The 21,890-nt window shown below is 41.9% G+C and overlaps 1 long non-coding RNA gene across 3 annotated transcripts in view; it reads left to right on the plus strand.

Moving 5' to 3' along the window:
• The first annotated feature begins 7,378 nt into the window (after nt 1–7,378).
• Nucleotides 7,379–21,890, plus strand: part of LOC311518968 — a 96,144-nt gene continuing 81,632 nt past the window's right edge. For all 3 annotated transcript variants that reach the window (XR_014711162.1, XR_014711163.1, XR_014711164.1), the window contains exons 1-2: nt 7,379–7,562; nt 16,635–16,847. This is a non-coding gene — a long non-coding RNA (uncharacterized lncRNA). The remainder of the gene's footprint in view (nt 7,563–16,634; nt 16,848–21,890) is intronic.

Raw genomic sequence — 21,890 nt, forward strand, 5'->3', positions numbered from 1 at the left:
TTCATTCTGACTTGCAAAGCTGATCAGTGATGCATGCTGTTTGACTGTTTAACTCTTGCTTCTAGAATTAAGGTGCTCAGTAGGTCATAGCAACCTTAATATGAGGTCCCTTTTCTTATGCTGTTGCTGTCACTTGACAGAAGCAGTAAGTGGGCAGCCAGTGGAGACTCACAAAGGACAAATTCTGTGTTATCACTGCTTCATTCTTTGCTGCCTGTACTTAGATGTCTGAGAAGGTGGGTGAGGTGATATCTTTTAATGAACCAACTTCTGTTGGTGGGAGAGACAACAGAAGCAGGTCCAATAAAAGATATCACCTCACCCACCTTGTCTCTCTAGTATCCTGGGACTGACGCGGCTACAACACCACCACTTAGAAGTCTGACACTGCTTTAAGTCCTGGTAATGAGGTTTTTTTTCCAAATCTGCTTTACATGATCTTAAAACATTACCCACAATGCCACAAATCTTAGACCAAAGGTTTTTTTTTTTTTTTTTTAAATACATACCAGTGTATGGCTTGAAAATTCTGAATCTGCTGGAGTACAGCATCTCACATTTCTGCTGGGGATAATTGGGGCAGCTTTTGACACTTATGCCAGTCTGCAAGTTTTTATTACTTTAGCACCTCATGCAAATACAACTAATTGACAGTTGGCTGGGTTTTTTCCTTCTTAATTATTAAGCTTCAAAAATTATAAATAAGAGGGCTGAGATTTGTTTCTTCACTAAGTAAAACTGTGTGTTCACGACGCTGTAAATCAGACTATCATATTTCACTAATAACATCAGGCACTAGTCATGTGCATTCTGCCTTCAGGAAGCAATTAAAGAATTTTTCCAAGGAGGATATATCTGCTCAAACTGATTTGCAAAACAGGTTAATCAGAAAGAGTGTGAATTAAATTTTTAAGTGCGCTTCAAAGGCACAGGGACATATTTTTCTCCTGCTTCATTTACAGTAGGCAGGAGTATCCAGTGACTTCTCAAGTGAAAGTTAATGTTAAAAATAAAAGGGGGTGTCTCCTGTGGCACAGAAGTACCTGCCTGTATGTAATGGTAAAAGGCATGAGTTGAGCACTGAAGAAATGGCCTGGAACTAGGGGTGCTGGGGGTCCTACTACAACCCAAACACATGGTTTCCACTTTCAACACCCCCACTATAAAAATTGCTTCAGCACCGCTGCATATATTGTCTGATTCTTTAAATAGTATTTTTAAGAGACTCAGTAGCAGAGAAAAGCTGCTTTAACAGTGGAGGTGGGTCAGGGCCAGAGGGTCAAACGAAACACCTACTGGCAAAGAGATTACAGAGTAGTCCGTTAAGGAGTCAGTTTGGAATCAGCAGGGAAGAACAGGAGATCAGCAAATCACATATAAAACAACAGAGAGCCAAGGCAAGGAAGAATGGATTAATGATGGCTTCTTGGGATTTAAGCTCTGTGTTCTAAGTGGATGAGTAAGCACATCAGGTTTTAGCAGACTACAGTGTCTGCTATTAAGCACATTTTTCTGCCCTACTTCTTCCTAGTCTGGGGAAGAGAGCTCTGAAGGGTTGGTGGATCTGGGCCTACCATTTTTTAATCTACTCCAGATGACAAATTGGTAGCAGTGGTTTTCCCAGAGCTGTAAAACATCAGCAACACCAGTGAAACCTGAGAATTGAGCCTCAATTCCCACTATGTAATAGCACTCCCCTTCCTCCCCGGGGTTCTGTGGTAATAAATACGTTAAAGATTTTCTGACAAGTTAAGATTCTACTATGGTAATGGGGCCCATATAAGTACCGTGAGTAGGTAGGTTAAGACCAAGCTACAAAAAAGCTGCTTATTCTGATGGGTCAAGTGCATTTTTATATGCTTCACAAGAAAGTTTATGTATTCTGATGCTATAACTTTGTGTGTGTATGAGACAGACAATCAAACATGGAAGAAGGGATTTCTTTAGCTTCTGTTCATGCTATGAAGATGTTCTGCAATTTGGTACTTAAAAGCCCCAGAGAGCAATTGGGGTTAGCAGATCAGTAGCTAATTCAAATCATTATGGTAAATCCGTAATCTGCAGTCACTTCATAGTTAAGCTTGCAGTTGAGTTTCAAATTTTATCACCCTAAGATTTGACACATATGTATTGTAGCCAGTTACATTTATTTCTGGAACTACCAAATCCATCTCAATTTTTAAGTGGTGATTAATTTGTTTTTGGAAAAATCTACTTTATCTTATTCAGATTTATAAAACCTGAGGTGCCTGCCTAGACTGTTTGCCACAAGCACCTACACTGTCCATGTGCTTAAAAGCACAATAAATCAAAATGAGAAGCAGCAATTCCATAACCCATTAGGTTGGTTTGCTTCAAAACCCAAATTAATTTAGGTTCACCTCAGATCTTTGACAAGCTTGCCAAGGATGCAGAGGAGGAATATGTCACTCAGAAAATAATGAAATATAGAGCCTTTCATCTGCAGATCACCTATCTGAATCTTGCCCAGATCAGTAGTGCCCAAAGGTGGTTGTTGCCTTTTGCTTAATAGTTTGCTTGTTTTTGTGAAACGAATCTCTGGTCTCAGCACGGTTCATAGTGTGCAGTTCTCCACAACACAACCCTCTCCCCACCCCACCGCACCAAAAATGATACTTAGTCACACTATTGTTGGCACTCTCCAGACATGCAGTTATCTTCTCACAGCCCCGCTCCCTGCCCTTCAAAAATCCTTCTTCATAAGTCTTATGCTATTTCCATATAAGTGAACTGGGATGGGGGTGGGGGGTAGCACCCATACTGCTACTGGAAAGTTAGGGGTTTGACAAATCTTTTTGATGCTAGCGTTGTGAAACTGAGTTGTTTCTCAATTCTAAAATATTCAAGAAGAGCCTTTTTGCTCTGACAGTCTGTCTCTCGGAGCTGCTTAAATCTCAACCTAATTTATAATATCCAAGATAAGGAAACAGAGTTAAAATAAAAACAAATAAGTGAAGCACTCCTAGATAAGCTATTACCAGCAGGACAGTGGGGTGGGAGGAGGTATTGTTTTATATTCTCTGTGTATATATAAAGTCTGCTGCAGTTTCCACGATATGCATCTGATGAAGTGAGCTGTAGCTCACGAAAGCTTATGCTCTAATAAATTGGTTAGTCTCTAAGGTGCCACAAGTACTCCTTTTCTTTTTGCGAATACAGACTAACACGGCTGCTACTCTGAAACCTGTCTTTATTGAAATGGAACATTCTTAATGGGAACTGAAGGGGACTCTTCATAGGAGCTCATGAAAAACCCTCCAGGAACATAATTTTAAGTTATGCATTTTTCACATGAAGAAATGGTTTGATAGGTTAGAAACTTTACTTAGTGTAAGGTTTTTCTTTGCAGAGACCCTTTTATTGACCTATGGCTCACATTGCCAGGCAATTGCTCTTTTACTCCATTAATGTTAATCACAGTTGTTTAAGCTTAAATGAACTGCCTAATTTCAAGAGTGTTGTTTACCGCAGTAGGCGGAAAAAGCCTTAAAGGTGATCTGCAGCATGTGAGGAAGGTGGGGAGGGGGGAAAAGGGGAGGGAAGGGAATGGAATGCACACACAGTTTTAAATGCTGAATGACATCCAATGAACAACATAAAAGTCTATTTCAATGTAGGACTGTATTAAATAATAGGCCCACAATAAGTAGACCTAGAGTGCAGGCATTTTGGGGTGCTATTCTTATTTGCAGGTTGTTATGCTGACATTCCTGTAAGAGGAGCTACCATTGTGTGCTGGGCTCCCAATACAATGCAGTGATGTGTACAGCCATGTTCAGCTGGTTATCCACTATCTTCCCCAAATCTTCTTCAGAGTCACTGTTTCTCAGGATAGATTTCCCTATCCTGTAAGTATGGCCTACATTCTTTGTTCCTAGATGTATAGTTTACATTTACTGCAGTTCACATACGTAATGTCAGTACCACTGGGAATGTATTATGTGAATAAACAGGGAAGAGCCTGCTCCAACCAGTTTTGTCAGGAAACAATATATTGTGGGCATTTTTGCACCAAGGAAAATAACATGCCCATAACTGCACACTTACCAGGTGCTCAAAATTGGTTGGTCAATCACTTCAGCAGGAATTTCTCCCAAAGTTACATATGGTCCTTGAAGGGCAGTGTGCTGAGATCCATTTTCAAATAATGGGGCATTCTAATTGACCCATTCACAATGCCTGGCAATAGGAAGCACAGTCAATTTTGTTCTCCAGCAGGTCTCTTCTGGGCTCATTAACCAATGCCTTCCATTTGAATTGAAAATCAGCGCTGATGTATGCTTTCTCCTTCGATCCCATTCATCCCTCAGGTTATTTTCAAACTGAGGTTGAGTCATACCAATTTGATACTCATTGTGCCAGCTTGGCCAAGAGAATTTTGGTTTTATGACCTTCACAGTCTATCTGTTCAACCTACCAAATCTCTTTACCTCATTCCTGACATGTTGACACAACACAACAGCCAGATATGGCATCCAGCACTGAGAAATCTGCCTCTAATGACATGGATGCTGCATGGTTAGATGAGGAGGAAGAATGATGTTTGGAAACAGTGCAGTGAGTCCTAGTTAATAGTAGAAAATCTTCTACTAGACTTAGCTGTTAGGCTAACTGGAATTGTTTTTCACTTTGGTCAGTGGTTTGGGGAATTTGACTGTATTCAGGAGATTTTGGATGATCTGTTACATTCTACGTCCTCAGGTCTCTCACTCAGCTCCTTGAGAGTCCATTTAGTGGTGATCTTGACATTTCATCCTCTGATCCAAGGGAAGCTGGTATTTTCCATCTCCATGGTAGTTACATTTCTAAAAGGTATTGTCCACCTCTTTCTGCCTATAAAAGAAACAATTCCCTTGTGGGATCTCAATACTGTACTGGCTGTCCTTGTGGGTCCTCCGTTTGATCCCCTGGTGATTTGATCTGTCTCTCCTGTTGTCAGAAGACAACTTTTCTTGCCATAACTTCTATGAGGAGAGTAAGCCCTGGTCTACACTACAGGGTTAGGTCGAATTTAGCCATGTTAGGTTGATTTTATAATGAATACATCTGCACAAGCAACCCCGTTCCATCAACCTAAAGGGCTCTTAAAATCGACTTCTGTATTCCTCCCCGGCGAGGGAAGTAGCGCTAAAATCGACCTTGCTGGGTTGCGTTTCGGGTAGTGCAGATGCAAATCAATGTTATTGGCCTCCGGGAGCTATCCTAGAGTGCTCCAATGTGACTGCTCTGGACAGCATTTTCAACTCTGATGCACTAGCCAGGTACACAGGAAAAGCCCCAGGAACTTTTGAATTTCATTTTCTGTTTGGTCAGCGTGGCGAGCTCAGCAGCACAGGGGACCATCAGTCCCCCCAGAATTGCAAACAAGCTCCAGCATGGGAGACAGTGGATCTGATTGCTGTATGGGGAGAAGAATCTGTGCAGGCAGAACTCCGATCAAAAAGAAGAAATGCTAATATATATGCCAAAATTGCACAAGGCATGATGGACAGAGGCTGCAACAGGGACACACAGCAGTGCTGCTTGAAAGTCCAGGAGCTCAGGCAAGCCTACCAAAAGACAAAGGAGGCAAACGGTCACTCTGTGTCAGAGCCCCACACATGCCACTTCTATGATCAGCTGCACGGCATTCTAGGGGGGACCCTAACACTACCCCACCACTGTCCATGGACAATGGCAAGGGGAGAGTCTTAAGCAACAGGGAAGAGGATTTTGTGGAAGAGGCAGAGGAGAAGGAGAATGCACAGAAGGCAAGCGCTGGATCTGTTCTCCCAGGCAGCCAGGAGCTTTTCATCACCCTGGAGCCAACACCCTCCCAAGGTGGGATCCCCGATTCTGAAGGCAGAGAGGGCACCTCTGGTGAGTGCACATTTGTAACTACAGTACAGGGTTTAAAAGCAATAGTGTTTAAAGTTTGATTTTCCCTGAAGACTTGAGATGCATTCGTGCCCAGTACAGCTACTGGAAAAGTCTGTTAACGTGTCTGGGGATAGAGCGGGAATCCTCCTGGGACATCTCCATGAAGCTCTTCTAGAGGTACTCAGAAAGCCTTTTCAGAAGGTTTCTGGGGAGAGCTGCCTTATTTCGTCCTCCACAGTAGGACACTTTACCAAGGCAGTAGCAAGTAGTCTGGAATCATTGCAGCACAAAGCATGGCAGCAAATAGTCCTGGGTTTTGGTCACATTCAAGCAATATTCGATCTTTATCTTACTGTGTTAACCTCAGGAGAGTGATATCATTCATGGTCATCTGGTTGAAATAGGGGAATTTTTGTAAGGGAACAGTAAAAGGACACCGTTCATGCTGGGCTGTTTGCACTTGGCTAAAAGGGATCCTATAGCCACGCAGTGGGGGGAGGGGTGAAAGGATCATCCCAAATAGTCACGCGGAGGAGTCGGGGGAGTTGTGTGCTGCATATCCACCCAAAAACCGCAGCCCCTCCTTTTAAATGGCAAACCCAACCAGCATTGCTTGCTCTGGGAAAGGAGGGTGCTGCAGTTTGAAAACATTCCCACATGTCATGAAGGTGTTAGAAGCCAAACCTGTGTACCCTTTGGCTTACCATGGCTGCCTGGAAACCGAATTCTGTTGCCCAGCCGTGTCTGATGTGTCACCATACTGGCAGGCGCTCAATATAAAAGGCAAAATGCGACCTTGTACCTAAAGCACATGTGCTGTCTGCTTGATTTACTGTGAAAGAGTCTCCCTTTTGTTCTCGGAAATGTATCATCTTAAATTTTACTCTCCCTTTTTATCCCCCTGCAGGTGCAATAATGTTTCTATGCTCCCTCTATCATCTCCATCCATGAAGTTATCACAGATTAGAAGGCGAAAAAAACACACTCATGTTTTCTGAGCTCATGCAGTCCTCCCGCACTGATAGGGCACAGCTGAATGTATGGAGGCATTCAGTGGCAGAGTCCAGGAAATCATTAGGTGAGCGTGATGAGAAGAGGCAGGATGCAATGCTGAGGCTAATGGGGGAGCAAACAGATATGCTTAGGCATCTGGTGGAGATGCTGGAAAGACAACGAGAGCACAGACCGCCGCTGCATCCACTGTACAACCTCCTACCCACCTCCCCAAGTTCTATATCCTCCTCACCTAGATGCCCAAGAATGCAGGGGGGAGGCCCTAGGCACCCAGCCACTCCACGCCACTCCAGAGGGTGGCCCAAGCAACAGAAAGCTGTCATTCAAACAGTTTTGAACAGATAGTTAATCATTTTTTCCTTGTGTATACAGTGGAGTTAATCACTTACAGGGAAGCCTGAAAGGAGGAGTCTTGAATTAAGTTAACAAATGTCCTGAGATGTACATTAACGTGTTGTCATTATCTTGTTAGTAGAGCCTTCACTGTTTCATCCTATGGCATGAGGATTTATTTTAATCTTGACTTGTTTATTGGGTAGAGCACTTTAGGGGTGAAGTTACAGCAGGCTACTCACTTAGTCTGTCTTCTTGGAAACATTTTTTACTGAAGAACATGGTGCTGGTATGTATAGCTTGACTTCGGCCATAATTTCCTCCACAGAAGGCAGGTGAGTTGAAGCATGTGGCATGACAAATGGGGCCACAAAAATTGTGCCTACCGGAGTGAGGAATGACACCAATCTTTCTCTTTCTCACTGTGGTCACTTTTTATCTTTTATTTTAAAGATTATATTATTTGGAGTTCTATGTTACCAGTGTATTTATTCCCTGGATTGCTACTATGCTTAAATGATAACAGTAGTCTAACCTATTCCACACATGTGCATCTTTTTCTCCTTATAGAGAGCTACCACAATTAAGCTGGGTAGCAAAGGTTTTCTGCTGGAGAAGAGGGGTTAAGCTGCCAGCACACTACCCCAAAGGCCACATCCCTGCCAGAAATATTTTTGCTATAAATTTATCTTTTTTCTGGGGGGTCTTGTACCTATGGAAACACCACTTTCTCCTGCTGTTATGAAGAATGATTTGGTACTGCTAGTATAAATGCACATGTTCTGGAGTATAAAATGTCACGTCACTGGTCATATGAGAATATTCCATAGGGGAATGGTAGAAGAGGTATTCTCCCAGGTGAGTGGCATTCCCCCAGGAGGAAGGGGGAGAATGACACTTGGTATTTGTAAAATCACAGTATGTCCTGCAGGATTTGTACTCAGCTTGACAAAGTGTGCTGTTAATTATCAGTTTTAAAAACACAGACAAAATCCATTTATGGTGAAATTGTGATTTTGCCACAAATCCTGTATGTTGAACAGTCAGCCATTGCATTGCCTTCAGAAGAACTCAGGAAGCAAATGGCAACTCAGTCACAATCTGTCTTCTGCTCCAGCAGGGGCATATGTCCTGCACCAGCCTATACCTGGTGAAGTTAAACATTTGCTTAAAAGTGAGGTGAGAGTAGGGAAGCAGACTGGGCAGAACAGAAGTACATGGTGGATTTGGACAGAGCTGTTAGCTTTGGGTTGCTGTACACTTCAAACCTAGGTCACTTGACATTAAGGTCACTATTCAGCAGGGATGTAAGCATGCGACCAAGCAGTTAAGCTTATGCTGAAATCCAATAACAGTCAGTGGGATTTAAGCACATACTTGGAGAAGCATGTGCTGAAATACTTTGCTGACTAAGGATAGAGTGAAGTATGTGCTTAAAGTTAATCATATGCTTAAGTGCTTAGCTGAATCAGAGCCTTAAAAACGGAACAGAACAAACGCTGTTATTCTTCATCATAGCAATTCGTACTCCTGCCAAGAAAAGCCGATGGCTGTGTTAGAATTTGTTGAGCTCAATTCAGATTGAGTTCAATGGAACTACTTACGTACGTCAAGTTATTCACGTCCCTAAGTGTTTGTAGGCATGGGACCTCAATATGGGAAATTTTCAGGGGTCTCTGTGTGTATAGCCAGAGGAAGCCAAAGAAGTGATTGCTAGGGCTAATTCTCAAAGCTGGATGATTTGTAATTGTTTTTTTTTCTAGAAAATTTAGCAAATATTTTATTCAAAAAGTGTCACAGAAAATCCAGTTGTTTCTTGAACAGTAATTGTGGCAAATACGGAGACTAATTTTAACCAATGAAGTACGAAATAGAAGAATTTTAATCCAACTTTAAACAAAAAGCTCCCTACAACTTAACTATTCAGTCTTCACTCATGTCCCCATAAAAAGCCCTACTGTTCACTCTCCCTTATAACTTTTGTACAGAATTGTGTTTGCAATTGCATTAAGTATATTAGAATATCTTTTCCCCTGGTCATGGGTCCATTCACCCTTAAGGGTGCCTCCTCCTAGCTGCACTGGGGATTAGCTCCTTCCAGGTGCTGCGCCCTCCTCTGGTAGTCCACTGGTCATCCCCTCTCACCCTGTGGCCCCTCTCATTCCAAGAGCTGTAGCTTCCTCTCTGTGACTTAGCACTCTGGCCAGGTCACTATGGTCCCCTCCGTTCAGTGAATCAAAGACTTTTAGGGTGAACTGTCCCAGGCAGTCTGCTTTCCACTGCCTGGTCTGTGTTACTTACTCAGTGGCTGGTAGGAGAACCGAGGCCCACCCCCTCCTCAAGGTTCCAGCTCAGGGACTCTCTCTTCAGCAACCCAGGTCTGCACTATCCTATATCTTGCTGCTTTTCCCCTGAGTCTTTCCTAACTTTTTCGCTCCCCCTGTATTTGCCAGCCCATACTCCCTCCTCCCAGGGCGTAATTGTTGACCACACTCAATAGTCCCAAACACACCTCCCTTCACCTAGAGAGTGACTGCAGACTAGCTCCCTGCAGCCCCCTTTTCTATACTCAGCACCTGAGCTTTATACAGGCCCCTCCTGCTCCCATTAAACTGAGCCTCGTCTAATTAATCCCTGCTCCCGGCTTCTCCTCCAGGTATGGCTGGGCAGATCAATTGGCCCACCTAGCCACCTTAACCCCTTTAGGCCTTGTGTGGGGTGGACACCCCATCGCAGAGCTGCAGAAGGTAATTGATCAAACCATATTGAGTCTGGACATGTAAGAATAACAGAATTTTTTATTGAAATAGTTTTTTTTTTAAATGTTGTTCCCCCTAGTTGTTTTAATTTGCTTTTGCTTTAAAACTTGATTGAAAAATACCATTTAAATCTAGTGAATAGGGTAATTAAAAAAAACTTACAAACATTGGTCTTATTTGGTATAACACTCCATGCCCTGTAAAGCCTACATGGCCAAATGAACATTTTATGAAGTCTGTGCGAAGAAAAGGAGAAATGGGGCCCCTGCATATTATCCCACAGAGCAGAAAAAGGCAAGGGAAGCAAATGATTAAGGAACTTCAAAAGCTTCAAAGTTTATCCACACATATGAACCAGAGACCACTCCCTATGTCATCTTACATTAGTATCCAGATATACCCAAATGTTGCCCATTACCTTCGATATATAAACTAGAGACTAACTTTGTTCACTCCAATTTGCCTGTGTGGTCAAGAAACAATGCATCAGCTCATATACTCCATATAGTCTGGAAAAAATGCCTCTTTCTATCCTTTATTCCACTCTGAGACAGAAAATCCAATCTACCCCACCCTGCCTATATAGACTGCAAATCTCATTACACTTTCCTTATTCATCCTCCTAATGGGATCCAGACACCTCATTTTACATACAAGGTCCCTGCATCCCCTTCGCCCAACCTACCAGATGTTGTAGCCTCACAGTTATCAACTCTTATTAAACTGGGATACTTACTTTCCACAGAGAAAACAGGGCCGTCACTATGCCTGTAGAAGGACAATAGCTTAAAAGCACCATCTTTTTTTTAAAAACTGAAATTTAGCACAGCCATCATCTTTTGATCGATGTGAAGTGTAATACATGCCGTGTAAACTGGTTTTGAAGCCCCATCATTTCATTATTCATGTGATGAGTACCTTTACGAGATTTCTCCTTTCAGAATACTATTTTTATAATCCAACAAATTTAGGCCCCAATTCAACAAGGTATGGGTTATCCATTCTTAACTTGAAGCCTTATCCTAGGAGAACTTTTGGGGTTTGTAATCATTTCAGCAACTGAGCCTGCAATTTTTCCCTCTACAGAAATGAGTTATGCATATTACTCAGACAAATAAGATAAATCTCTTAGTTGATGGTGCTGATTTATAACATAGCTTTTTAGATTGAATATTCATCTTACAAAAAGTTCTTTTTAATGTGAATTGTGGTATATTGACATCTATAACTCATCAGCTCTTTTGTTCTGGCTATGTTCTGTGAAGCGCTGATGTATTTCTTTACTCTCCCCTCATCTTTTTACTTTGCTTGAGCTATGATTTCCTGTGCAGAAAAATACATTTAAAACATGTTGATATTGATGTGTATGTGTGCGATTATATCACCATAATCACAGCAACAGATCAGATTTCTGCTGGTGTCGGGAAAGATCAAAATTCCTGGCACAGGAATAAAATACTTCAATTACCTCAAATCCTCTGTGCATAAACAAGTAATATAAAGGCTGGGATGGCAGCAAATGGCAATGTGAAAGGGAATCCAAGGGGTCTCTAGTCTGCCTTCATTTGTTTTTGTTTTTTCCCCCCTTTTGAGCCCAGAAAGGGCTTCTTGGCATAAAGGTTGAATTATGTTTAGTTGAGAGTTCTGCATGAAAATTTCAATCTTTCTCCTGTTAAAGTAAACTGCAAGTTTCCCAATAATGTCAGTGGCAGGAGAATTAGGGCAGAAGAGTTCAGCCACTAGTTTTGTACAAGTGACCTCAAATTGTACATCTACTCTCATGTCCCCACCTTGGTGAATCAAATTGGTGAATCAAGATAAAAGCGTGTTAATGCCTCTAAGGCTACCGCAAAATCCTTAATTAAAAAAAATGCAGTTTTCATCTGTCCAAGTTCAGAAGATGAAGTTGTGGCTTCAGTACCACAGTCAAATGAGTAACGTAATGTCGATGGTAGTTAGGATCCCTATTTTAAAGAGGAAAAAAGTATTCTAATTTTTGATAAGTGGAATTGTGCTCCTGGCAGTCTACTCAAAATATGCCTGGCAGCTGTCTGGAACAAGCCTAGTATTAACGTTATGCCAAAAAGCAAACACTGATATTGGTACAATTCTTTTGGCATCACAACTGTTAAATCCACTAGTGGGGATTTTCCTCCGCTGATTCTGCTGCTAGTAAGGATAATATATCCATAAACCAGTGTTGCTGCACTTTGCTTCCTTAGCATGGAATCAAAAGAATTCTTCACTACAAAGAAGTAGATATTTTTCTACCTACAACACTACATTTTATGTCAGTTTGAATTCTCCAAGAATTCTGATGATTCCATCCTTTAACCTGGACTCCGTGACAGATCTTCACTTACTTTGTATAACAGAACTTGGGCCTTGACTAGATGTTCAAAATCTGCCTCAGGCTTCTGTTCTGATGGGATATGGTACTCTTCTTGCCTTGCGGTATTTGGGCTCGCTGTCCAGCATAATAGCGGCTAGCTTTACAGTGGTGTCTTTCATGCTGCCTGGTTCTCCAGGAACATTCCAGGCAGGTCTGTTTCTCCTTGTGTCGTTATGTGAATTTCTGGCCAGTTCTGCTGCATCTTTTCAAGCCACTAACAGCCCATCAATTTATAATAACTCTCACTACATATAAGACCTGAAAAGCTCAATGTAAACTTGCAAGCTTGTCTCTTTCACCAACATAAGTTGGTCCATAAAAAATATTACCTCACCTACATTGTCTCTCTAATATCCTGTGACCAACACTGCTACAACTACACTGAAAACCACAAGCAATGACAATCTGGTTGTTTTTCCATGGAGTTCATGCTAAATATCCAAAGTTCAACCACATTATATCATTGGTTAATCTGTAAAAGACCACAATACAATTTGGGTATATTGCAGGGGAAGATGACTGGGTTTGTTATGATACTCTGCAATTTATACAAGTGGTATTGCAGTTTCTGTAGCCATTTACATCTCAAGTGATTGCTCTGCTAGCAATGGACTCACCCAGCATGCCTGCAAGTGCCCTGGCATAATGTAAATGTGCATGATAGCATATTCTGGATTATTTTCTCTCTCTTCTCCCTGCCTACCTGACAAGAAATGCAAGACTTTTCCTTGCCAGATCACACTGGCAGATGCTTCTCCCCTCCCCATCTCCCTCCCATTTCTGACTGAAAGCACTTTGAATGCGTCCCTTTTCTTACCACACTGCCAGAATGCTACACTACTTCTGGCTAAGTAGAGTGGTCTTTCCACATCAGTGAAGGTGCCCAAATACACCAACATTCTGTTGGTACCTTGTGGTCTTCAGTAACTGCATTTGGCTCTTGCAATTCTCTTGCTATGATTTCTAGCCTTCTCATATATGAATCTGGAGGAGAGAGTAAGTGTGCCTGTATTGATTCAATCACTACATGGACCATAGGACAGCCTGTCATGAAGACTCTAATTTTACACAGCATCACGTTCACAATGTTAATTTAGCCTCTTTCAGCCAGCCACACCCTCTGATGCTGTTTCCACCTCTTCTTTGTTTTTGCTAAACTAGAATCTCTCAGTTTTGGAGCAAAATGTGACTCACACTTGCACAACATCTACATATGTTTTTGTTCCTTGTCTGTGTGTCTACATCAGTCCAGATTAAAAAATGGGTGGGGATCTGCATCCCTGAGAAACTCTCTCTCTCTCTGTGATATTGTGTCAGTTGCAATTAGAGAAAGTGCCAGGGCTATTGAGGTAGAGAGGGGGCTGATAGAAGCGTGTTTGTTGAGAAAGATCTTCTGCTTTGGAATTCATCCTCCTTCCTTCCTTAGTCTGAAACAGCCCACATTTATTGGTGCTCCATATAAGGCAGTGATCCAGAATTTTGGAGACGGTTGGTCGGGAGGCTGGGATATTTTTCCTGTCAGACTGTCTGAGCTGTGTTATCCAGCTGATTGTGGGTGGGCTAGCAATTTAAATTTGATATTCTGTTGTAAATGTAAATTTTGTCTGAGTGTCTGGGGCTGTATTACAGGACAGGTGATTTTGTTACAGGTCAAAATAAGTAAAAGGATGAAAATTTGAGCTTGGTGTCCAGGTCAGAATGGATATGTTACAGTTCTCCATATGACGTTTGCAGCTATGAAATATTCAAAAGGTCTGGTGTAGGAGCTGCGCTGTTCCACACTGTTTTAAAAAAGTATCATCATGATAGCAGCTATAACAGGAAATGTTGTTAATGTTGATGACAAATGAACAAATCATTAACAATGTCTTCATCAGAATGTCAGAAGCACACACCCACTCACAACATTGCTTCTTTCTGGCGCTGATCCTAAGCCTAGAGAAAGCCAAGGAAAAGATTCTCATTCATTTCAGTAGATCAGGCTTTGGATCAGTTTTAGCTTTTTATATCCAAGCCTGATCCAAAGCCTGTTAAGTCACTGTAAGGACTCCTACTGATTTGAAATGGGCTTTGGGTCAGGGCCCTTAGTTTGCAGTTCTCTTGTTTGCTATTTTATTTATTTTCTGAATAAATAATCTTGCTCCTTCCTCTCTATTTTAGGAACTTTTTTACCACTCCAAGGAACTTCCTTCTCTCACTCCAGGAGCTGGGAGGCTTTGAAACTCCACAGAGTCCAGCAGATTAACATATTTGCATGTACCAGAATCTCCTGCAGTTAGGAAATTGGGTCTTTAAATGGCAATGTCATTTTATTCATTTCAGTACAAATTGCCCATTCTTTTCCCAGGGGAATGATGGTGGAAGAGGTGCCTTCATCATCACCATTGTTTAAATTTGGAATTTAACTCGGCTCTCCACTAGGGCACATCAGCTGTATATCATCTGCAGACATTCTGCACTATTTTTTTCTGTAGAGAGACAAATTTAGGCCCCCATCCTGCATGTTTCATTTTACATGCTCTGTGTTCAATCGATAATAGTGGGACATAAAATTAGACATATATCTAAGTCTCTGCTGGACCAGAGCCTTAAGATGGTCGCTGTCATCCCATCATTATTAAAAGGCACTCTATATCCTCCAGAATACCACCATTTATTACACTTTTCATATCATTCTTCACTTACTTTTTTCTATTGATTTGTGCTCAGCAGGTTGCTTTGTTTTTCTCTGATAGCAGACAGTCTGCAGAGTTTAGAGAGCTGTATTTTTCAAACTGAGCACTTAACATGATGAGAGAGAATCCAGGGCACGTATCTATTGTCAATGTGGCAGCAACAGTCTTTTACCAATGGTGAAGTGATTTTAAAAGTGGGAAGGTACTATATGGTGCTGGGAGACCGGCGACCAAGGTGTTAAATTCAATCAGATTGCGAGAGTCTATTTTTGAAAAGCTAGCTTACTTGCTACTACCCCAAGAAAGCTGCCTATCTATGCATTATAAGTGACACAGTAATTATGGTTGCCTAACACTTCCCATTACAAGACCCTGTTCAAACTAAAGCTTTCCACGAAGAGTGTCTCAGGCTGATTTCTCTTTTATTTTTAAAGTTTATGCTAAAATGCTTCAGCAACTTCTGAGAAACAGGCTATGGAAATATATGTAGACACCATGAAGGGAAGGATAAGAGTAGATGGACACATGACCAGAGCTGGAAGAGGGGCAATGGCAGGCTTTTCGGGGTGGGGATAGCAGCAGTGGAGGGGAAAGGAGTAGGAGCTGGGGTCAGTGGCATAGGAGCAGAAGAGGACAGAAAAATACAAGGGGAATAGTGGCAGAAGGATCAGTAAGAGAGATGGTCAGAAACTTTCTGATGGAACATTTTTTCCTTTGGAAAATGCCAATTTGTTAAAATCAAAATGTTCTACAAGAATGTGTCAATTTTGATGATTTCTGATGGTAACTAGGCAGGTTTCCATTGGAATCTTGCCTGGCAGGTGTGTTAAAACTGTAGGAGACCTCCCTGGTTTCCTGCCAGTTCACCTGCTTCCACAGCAGTCTGCCTGGCAGGCTGTCATGGAGCCACAGCTCCCAGAACTGCCTGCTTTCTCAAAACAAGTTTTTTGGGGAATTTTCTTTTTGTGGAAATCTTGGAGATTTCTACTTATTTTTTTCATAATTTCCTGCCAAAAAGGAAATTATGAGTTTTAACAAGCTCTAGTGGGTAACTTCTAGACACACTCCCCTACACAACCTGGAAGTGAACTCAGAAGGCTGGTCTCTCAGAATTCCTTGGCTATGTAGCAGATAACTGTGAAACATGGTAGCAAAGTTAGTTTGTGACGTTGCACTCCATATGTTTATGGAAATATGCTTATGAGTGTAAATATAATGTAACTGGAATATGCTTTATGCAAAAGGTCTCTTGTAAGGTATCATTACAAAGCTTATAATCTACTGAGTGTGCTCATCCTATTTGTATGAATGTATCATTCTTGTATCTGAAGCTAGAAATATGAAGTATTACTCTGAAGTCCTATTGTAACTATGCAAAGTGTGGGCCATTAATGTTGGCTTGGAATCTTGAAGGTTCTCATTTACTAGGACAATTGGTTGTGAATGGCTCTGTTTATTTGCAAACCTTCCTGGGTACATGCAGGCCAGCCATAAAAGAATGGAAAATGAGGTCTTACAATGACATGTGATCATGTCACCTGGTACTGGAATCCATGTTAAACCTGGTGCTTTTCCATTTAGAAGGAGTGGTGGGGACCCAGAGAGACAAAAGATTCCCGCCTTGTGCCAAAGCTATAAAAGGGGGTGGAACAGAACAAAGGAGGCTGCCAGTTATGAGAAATCCCCTATTACCACTTGAGCTGGAACTAACAAGGACTGCACCAGGCAATGGATTGGGTCCATACAAGGAAGGAGTCTAGTCTGTGAAAGAAGCTTATTGGAACATATCTGAAGGTGAGATATCTGTAATCAGTTTCTCAATGTACTAGGCTTAGACTTGTGTGTTTTTGCTTTATTTTGCTTGGTGACTGTCATAAATGTAAAGGGAAGGGTAAACCCCTTTAAAATCCCTCCTGGCCAGAGGAAAACTCCTCTCACCTGTAAAGGGTTAAGAAGCTAAAGGTAACCTCGCTGGCACCTGACCAAAATGACCAATGAGGAGACAAAATACTTTCAAAAGCTGGGAGGAGGGAGAAAAACAAAGGGTTTGTGTCTGTCTGTGTGATGCTTTTGCCGGGGACAGAACAGGAATGGAGTCTTAGAACTTAGTAAGTAATCTAGCATATGTGTTATATTATGATTTCTTTAAATGGCTGAGAAAATAGCTGTGCTGAATAGAATGAATATTCCTGTCTGTGTGTCCCTTAAGGTTTTGCCTAGAGGGATTCTCTATGTTTTGAATCTAATTACCCTGTAAGGTATTTACCATCCTGATTTTACAGAGGTGATTCTTTTTTACTTCTATTAAAAGTCTTCTTGTAAGGAAACTGAGTGCCTTTTCATTGTTCTAAGATCCAAGGGTTTGGGTCTGTGCTCACCTATGCAAATTGGTGAGGATTTTTACCAAACCTTTCCCAGGAAGTGGGGTGCAAGGGTTGGGAGGATTTTGGGGGGAAAGACGTTTCCAAACTCCGTTTTTTCAGGAACCCAGATAAAGTTTGGTGGTGGCAGTGGAAGTCGAAGGGCAAAGGGTAAAATAGTTTGTACCTTGGGGAAGTTTTAACCTAAGCTGGTAAAAGTAAGCTTAGGAGGTTTTCATGTAGGTCCCCACATCTGTACCCTAGAGTTCAGAGTGGGGAAGGAACCTTGACAGTGACCTACTTTGTTCTGTCTGCTATTACTTGAAACCACTTAAATCCTACTTTTTATACTTAATAAAATCACTTTTGTTTTTTAATTAACCCAGAGTAAGTGATTAATACTTGGGGGAGCAAACAGCTATGCATATCTCTCTATCAGTGTTATAGAGGGTGGACAATTTATGAGTTTACTCTGTATAAGCTTTATACAGAGTAAAATGGATTTATTTGGGGTTTGGATCCCATTGGGAGCTAGGTGTCTGGGTACTGGAGACAGGAGTACTTGCTGAGCTGTTTTCAGTTAAGTCTGCAGCTTTGGGGTCATGGTTCAGATCCTGGGTCTGTGTTGCAGCAGGCTAGTGTCTCTGGCTTAACAAGGCAGGGTTCTGGAGTCCCAAGCTATCAAAGAAAACGGGCTCAGAGGTAGTTTCAGCACATCTGATGACAGTCCCAAGGGGGGGGGTCTCTACCTGCAGGCCCATGTAAAAGACTTCAGCCTCCTAAGGTTCAAGTGATAGACGAGTGTGCTGTGGAGCTAGAGAGCTTAACCCTGCTAAAGACCCTTGGGGGCGGGGGGTGTGTGTGTGTGTCAATATGGTTCTTTAGAGTTCTTTTAAAAATGTTGCCTTTTTAACAAAATATGGAAATTACATACCAACCCCACCCCCAAAATAAAAAAAAATAAAGAATGTTAATGTTGCAAAGTGAGACACTCAAAAGCTAGGAAATGCTTGAGCAACCTGAATTCAGACCCCTTGTGTATATGCATTATGGTATAATCTTCCATTACATGATCATATACTACTGGTTCCACAGGACCCCGCCACATTTAGTGCACAGGATAGACTTCTCTGGAAATGAATCAGGCTTGTGTAGTGAATGAGACAGTTGTCTGTACGGCCCCTTCTTTGTTGCAGAAGTTGGAAGGTATGTAGATAATGTGGCAGGGGGACTGCAGGAAGATAAAGAACAGTCTTGTGTGTTAAGGCAGTTGAATGCTGCCTTGGAGAATTGAAGTCTATCCCTGTCTCTGCCACAGACTTCCTATGTGAGCTAGTCAAGTTACCCCAATTAAACTTTCCATAGGTGGTTACTGCATTTGTTTGTTGTTTTCTGGGTGCCCAACTTGGGACACCTGGAGTCTGATTTGCAGAAATGCTGAACAATCATTACTATAACTGATGTCAGTGGAAGCTCAGCTCTAAACATATAAAAAACTAAGTACTCTAATTAAATCAGGGCCTAGGTTTCTCAAATTGGACACACACAATTAGTTAAAAGAAAAGGAGTACTTGTGGCACCTTAGAGACTAACAAATTTATTTGAGAATAAGCTTTCATGAGCTACAGCTCACTTCATCTGAAAGCTTATACTCAAATAAATTTTAGTCTCTAAGTGCCACAAGTACTCCTTTTCTTTTTGTGAATACAGACTAATACGGCTGCTACTCTGAAACCTGACATTTTTGTATGTATATAAACATCTTCTGTATTTTCCACAGTATGCATCCGATGAAGTGAGCTGTAGCTCATGAAAGCTTATGCTCAAATAAATTTGTTAGTCTCTAAGGTGCCACAGGTACTCCTTTTCTTTTTGCTAATACAGACTAACACGGCTGCTACTCTGAACACAATTAGTTGACACTCTTCACAATTAAGGCTTTAATCTTTGTGTCTCAGTTCTCCATCTGTAAATTGGCAATAATAATGCCACCTCACCTTACGGGGGCATTGTGAAGATACAATTATTTAAAGTTTGTGAAGAACTAAGACACTATGGTGAGATGACAGAACCTCAGAAAAGCCCATGAGGAAATTAATAATTCTGTATTCAGATCACGGGTTGATGCATGGACATGCCTCAAATGATTAGAATAAAAAGAAATATTGAATAGCAGCTCATTAAGTGAGAACTGTTCATCCTGTGCATTGTATGAGGCAGGGGTCCTGTGTCTAAAAATAAAAAGTATGCATTATGTAATTAAAGATTGCATCATAATACACAAACACAGAGGCTGAATTACTGTTGCTCAAGTAACCTTAATTCTGACATGTCTTAACTTTTGAATGCTTTATTTTGCAAATGTAATATTCTTTTAACACAGGCTTTTTCAATGTAATATATAATATGTTAATTGATGCACAAAGAGTTTATATTAAATAAACTTGTGTCTTAGGTACAGAATTAACTATGTATTTGTGAAGTAATCTAGTGTAAAATATTACTAGGAATATCACTAAGGTGGCATCAGTAATAGAATACAGCAAGGAAAAGTAGCTGAGTGAGAATTTTCCATTGGAATAATTTTCTGGTGGAAAATGACCTTTTTGCAAAATCAGTAATAGCAAAATTCCATGAATATTAAATATTCTGAGGGCCGCAACTCTCCAGCAGCCAAGCTGAGAGGAAGGCAAACCTCCTGCCTCTCTAACAGCTGGGCTGGGTAGGAGGTGGAGAGCTGGAGAGGCAAACAGCTTGTGTGGTCAGCTTCTGGCAGCCACTGGGAAAGCTCTTTTTCAATTTCACATTCTGCCTGCAGGGAGAAATTTTTCCTGGCAAAGGATTTTCATCTTCTGGTCAGCTCTAGTAGCAATCACCTGGAGGGAAGTTGTGTAGTGCAGGTTTGAACCATAACAAACAATACTAGGCAAATAAGTGCACGTAATTCTATAGAGGCTACCCATAATGGCCAGGACATAGGTGGCCAGGCCTGTAGTATATGCTGGGCCGGAGCTGAAGGTAGGGGTTGAGACTCATTACCAAGCCCAGTCAGGACATGGGTATCAAGGTCAAGCCAGAGTCTGCGTTGTTGCTCAGACAGCTCCCTGGGGCAATTTCATCTTTTAAATAGTTGGTGGGGACTAGTCAGTCAGTCAGCTGCATAGTTCTGTTGATCTGGCCTTTTCAGGTAGTACTTCCTGTGGTGCCTAACCTTCCAGTAAATTTTCAGCTCTGTTTTGTCTGGCTCCTCAGTGGTGGTGTGGAGGCATTGGTTGCCCAGGACCCCTCAATCAAGTTCAAGACCCTTTGGAAACTCATAGCCCCTCCCCACCATCCTTCATACATGCTCCCTCTGAGGTGGCATCAGGGTGGGTTTGTTAGGATGTTCCCTGTGGAACCTTTTAACTAGGTCAGGGATGTGAACATGGGCAGTGGGTTTCTAGGAGCATTCCTTAGGGCAGTAGGCCTGCTAGTAATGAGGTAGTAGAGTTGGCCTTGTTGCAGTTTGGAATCAAGAATAGCATGCACTGTGTGTTCCTCATGTCCCTGAATCTTGACTTAGCTGTTGGGATCGGTTGGGGAACGGATCCTCCGTACAAGGCTTCAAAAGTGACACATGAAACGCCGGATGTATTTTGAGGGAGTTGCAGTTTGAAGGTAATAGCGATGATCTGCTGACAGATGGAGAAAGGGCAGAGAAACTGGTGGTCCAACTTGCAGGGAGCTGTTTCAGAGTAAGCCAGACCTTTTGGCCCAGTGAAAAAGCTGGGCATTCCCAGTGTTGCCAGTCCATGAACTCCTTATAGGCCTTTTTCACATCCTGCAGGTGGCTCGTGAGTTCCTATTGAATGTTGTGAATCCGATGGATCCAGTTGATGGCTGTTGAGTTCAGTGAATCTGCTGGTAACTCTGGGTGGAAGCAGGGATGGAATCCATAGTTTGCAAAGAAGGGACAATGTCCTGTGAAGTTGTGGTCAGGATTATTATATTCAAATGCAGGATGAGGCAAGAGGGTGGAACAGTTATCCCAGTGGTAATTGACAAAACAGTGTATATACTGTTCTAGTACTTGTTTTATTCTTTTTGACTGTCCATCTGTCTGATGGTGATGTGTTGTGGAAGTGGACATGGGGACATCCAGCAACTAGAGAATCTTGCACTGAAAGTACGAAATTATCTGTGGCCCCAGTTAGAGATTATTTAATCCAGGAGTCCCTGAGCATGGATGATGTTAGCTACCAAGAGCTTGCTGTCACCTCAGCAGAAGGCAGGCTGTATGAAGGATAAGTGTGCTATGTTAGATAGTCGATCTACAATTGGCAAGACTACTATGTGTTTTGGAGTTACATGATGAAGTTTGATGCTCAAGGTCAGATTGGGATATCAAGAAGCCAAGAGCCTTCCCATGAGGCTTCTTAGTTAGGCACCTTCAGGGTTCTGTTGCTCCGGCCTCTTCAGGCATTACATCCTGCAGTGC

Source organism: Lepidochelys olivacea, assembly GCF_965140295.1.
Source record: "Lepidochelys olivacea isolate rLepOli2 genome assembly, chromosome: 3".
Lineage (NCBI taxonomy): Eukaryota > Metazoa > Chordata > Testudines > Cheloniidae > Lepidochelys > Lepidochelys olivacea.